General features: G+C 47.2%; 1 pseudogene; it reads right to left on the bottom strand.

The window, feature by feature from the left end:
• Window positions 1-940: 940 nt before the first annotated feature.
• On the bottom strand, window positions 941-1869 carry LOC111822044 (olfactory receptor 1361-like; annotated as a pseudogene).
• Between the last annotated feature and the right edge of the window lie 2382 nt (window positions 1870-4251).

Genomic DNA, 4251 nt, shown 5'->3' on the forward strand with positions numbered 1-4251 from the left:
GTGATAGTTTGTATGTTGCTGCGATGCTGGAAGCTATGCCACTGGTATTTCAAATTCCAGCAGAGTCATTGATGGTGGAGAGGTTTCAGCGGAGCTTCCAGACTAAGACAGACTAAGAAGAAAGTCTTGGTGATCTAATTTTAAAAATCAGCCAATGAAAACATTGTGGATCATAACAGAACATTATTTGATATAGTGCTAGATGATAAACTCCCTACGTTTGAAGACACTCAAAATGCACAGTAGCCGCAACAATGGACTCGCGCATACCAACAATGGTGAAGATGGTGCAGGACTGGGCAACGTTTCCTTCTGTTGTACCTGGGGTCACCATGAGTTGGAGCCGGCTCAACAGCAGCAAACAACAACACAATCCATAGAAAACAAGAGTCACTTGGCATAAATAAGTTTTCCAGCTAGTGCATGTTTTCCATTTTCCCAGCTGAATCACAACCACAACAGAAGATAAAAGTAAGAAGAGAATATCATGAGAATAAAAGAAAGTCGTTTAAAATCTAATCAACGCTGTTGCTCACTAAAGACTCCGAGCCCGAGACCCACCTTCTCATTTTCAAAAGAGATGTTATGTAGAAAGGGTTAAAGACATGGTAGCACCAAATCGAGACTTTCTCAGGGTGTAGTTAGAGGGACAAAAAGTATTAAAAAGGGAGTGACTTTTTTAGAGTTCTGTAATGTTGTGTCTGCGGACCAAGAAAATAACCCTGAGTTCTAATATTGGGTAATAGTAGTTTATTTCAAAAGAATTGCATCTTTTTTTAAATTCTAATTGGTGATCTAGACATTCTTTTTTTCCCTAGGATTTTTTAATTGTTATAAAAATATAGATCACACAACATTTGCCAATTCAACGTTCATGTGTGTAATACGGTGACACCAATTCCACTGATCAGGTTGTGAAACCATCATCTAAAGAGAGTTTTCAAAGAGACTTAGCCAAGCTGTTCCCACTGAGAAGTTTCCTGAGGGCCCCTTTCAGGTCTCAGTTTCGCAAGCTGCAGATGAATGGTTCAGCATGGAGGTGACTACAGTGTACATCACTGTGGCTGCCATGTCCTTCTGAGTAGAGTGTGTGGATGCAGGGTTGAAGTAGACCCCAATGATAGTCCCATAGAAGAGAATGATAGCACAAAGTTGTGAACCACAGGTGGAGAAGGCTTTCCACTTCCTGAGGGCACTCTCCACACAGCCACCACGATCGGTGTGTAAGAGGCCATGATGCACGCAGAAGGAATTGAAACCACCGAGCCCCCAAGCACCAGCACTACCATCTTGTTGAGCTGTGTGTCAGAGCAGGAGAGCTTGCTCAAGGCATTTGAGGTCACAGAAGAAGTGTGGAATTCTATTGGAGCAAAAGGACAGTTGAGTCATCAGGATCATATGGACCGTGGAGACAAGGTTGGCTGAGATCCAGGGTACTGCCACCAGCAATGTGCACCGAAGGGCATTCATGATGATTTTGTAGTGCTGTGGGCAGCAGATGGCCAGGTAGCAGTAGTAAGCCATGGCAGAGAGAAGAATGCTGTCGGCTGCCCCAAAGGCTATGAAGAAATATATCTGGGCCAGGCACACTGGGAAGGAGATGGTGGTGCATCCACACAGGTGGTTGGCCGGTATCTTGGGGATGGTGGTGGAGGTAAAGCAGATGTCGAGAAGAGACAGGTTGCTGAGGAAGAAGCACATGGGGCTGTGAAGGTGAGGGTCCAAGATGATGGCCAAGAGGGTGAACAGGTTACCCAGACCCCCAGTAAGGTACAGGCTGAACGACAGACCAAAGAGAACCTGCTGCTGCTGGGGCTGTGCAGAGAGGCCAAGGAGGATGAATTCAGAGACTTGGGTCCGATTGCCCATGTTCAAGCAGGTCTAAAGGCAGAAACAAGGACATCAATAGCGGGTGGGTTCCCATGGGTGGGATCCCAGGGAGGAAATGGGTCACTTTGCTGTCCTCCGTACTCACCCTTCAAAGCTCTGCTCACTTAACCTCTCTGAGCCTCGATTTCCTCATCTGTTCCATGGGGAATTAATAATTTCAACCTCTTAGTGTTATGGAGTCCCTGCGTGATACAAACAGTTAATATGCTCTGTGCTAACTGAAAGGTTGGAGGTTCAAGTTTACCCAGAGGTGCCTTAGAAGAAAGACCTGGCAATCTACTTCTGAAAAATCAGCACTTGAAAACCCTATGGAACACAGTTTATAGTGACATACATGGGATTGCTATGAGTTGAAATTGACCCATTGGTAACTGGTTTGGTTTGGTTTGGAGTGTTGTTCCACACAGATAGTGTTTATAGGGTCAGTGGTGATTCAGTGGTATAATTCTTGCCTTCCACATGGGAGACCAGGCTTTGATTCCTGGCCAATGTAACACATGCACAGCCACCACCCGCCCATCGGTGGAGGCTTGTTTGTTGCTATGGTGCTAAACAGGTTTCAGTGGAGCTTCCAGATTAAGACAGACTAGGAGCAAAGGCCTGATGACATACTTTGGAAAATCAGCCAATGAAAACCCTATGGATCACAAGGGTCTCATCTGCAGCCAATCTTGGGGATAGAGCAGGACTGGGTAAAATTTTGTTCCATTGTGCATAGGGTTCTCATGGGTCAGCACTGACTCAGTGGCAACTCAACAACAATAATTCTCATGGTATGCCACAGCATGTTCACGGTACATGTGAGGTGTGAAAATATTTATAATACAGGCGGCAGGTGTCTGCTTCCTCTAGCCCAGGAGCCTTATCCCCTTTCTCAGGTCCCTTACCATTTTCACTCAATGATTGAATGCCTGGTTCCAATGTAGACCTCACCCTAGATGATAGACAAATGATAGGTAGATAGATAGACACATAGATGATCGATAGGTAGGTAGACAGGTAGACAGGTAGGTAGGTAAGCAGGTAGGCAGATAGGCAGATAGACAGACAGACAAATAGACAGACATACAGATAGATAGATAGACAGGTAGGTAAGTAGGTAGACAGGCAGGCAGGTAAGCAGATAGGTAGATAGGCAGGTAAGCAGATAGATAGGTAGGTAGGTAGGTAGACAAATAGACAGGTAGGCAGACAGGCAGATAGGTAGACAGGTAGGCAGATAGGCAGATAGGCAGATAGACAGGTAGGTAGACAGATAGGTAGATAGGCAAGTAGGCAGGTAGGTAGAATAGACAGGCACACAGGCAGGCAGGTAGATAGACAGATAGGTAGATAGGTAGGTAGCTAGGTAGACAGAAAGACAAAGAGTGTGTCTTAGGCAAATACAGAGTTTCTCCCCCTTGGTACTGCTGAGAATTGGCTCTGGATCATTCTTTGTGGTGGGGGGCTATCCTGTGCACTGTAGATGCTGAGCAGCATCCCTGGTCTCCACGCACTCGATGCCAGCAGCACCTTCTCCCCTAATCATGATGACCAAAAATGTCTCCAGATATCACCAATGTCCCCCGGGAGACAAAATTGCCTCTTGTTGAGCACTGCTAGTCCAGGTTAAATCCCTTGCTGTCTTCTCTCACAGCCCCTGCACACACCCTTACCTCTGAGCAGGACAGTGGCATTTATTTGCTGCAATCCACATTCCAGTCTACAGCCGAGCACATCCCACTTAACATCCTACTTAACCCTCTACAACCCCATGGGGCAGGTGACTCAGGCTCAATGCTTCACTTGCCTAAACTCCAGCCTGCAACCAGGACCCGACCCAGGCTCTGATCCAGCATCCACTCCCCTGTCTAGTTCATGGTCCTGCTGCCCACTCAGGAGGCTCAGATGGGGAACCCACAGTCCTGATGGGCAAGACTGAGCAGAGAGCCCCTCAGCCTCTAGGGGCTGTTCCAGGGGGCCTTCCTGGGGCCAATCTCCCTGCATCTTGTGTTCTGGATACACTTACTTGACCAGTGGCTGCTGTGCCTTTCAGCTCTTAGGGCCTCTCAGCCCCTGGACGTCGTGTTTCAGGGGACCGCAGGCAGTCTGCTGCCTCACCTTTGCCCTGGGAGTATGGAGAAGCAGCATACGGAGAAGCACACAGCAGAACCATCACGGCATATTTATATGGGACTCTCTAATCCTTGGGGTGTGATCCCCAGGGTACCTTGTTTGAGCAGACACAATTATCTTGTCTTCCCTAGTAGAGCTGTTGATACTGATGTCCTTGTGGGAAAGAGTTTTGTCCCAAGAGTACTGGTTTTATTCAGACCTGTCTCTCATGGGTGGCAGAGGGATAGCATGGTACCCATTTGTTTC

This window comes from Trichechus manatus, unplaced genomic scaffold, assembly GCF_000243295.1.
Source record: "Trichechus manatus latirostris isolate Lorelei unplaced genomic scaffold, TriManLat1.0 scaffold00122, whole genome shotgun sequence".
In the NCBI taxonomy this organism is placed as follows: Eukaryota; Metazoa; Chordata; class Mammalia; order Sirenia; family Trichechidae; genus Trichechus; species Trichechus manatus.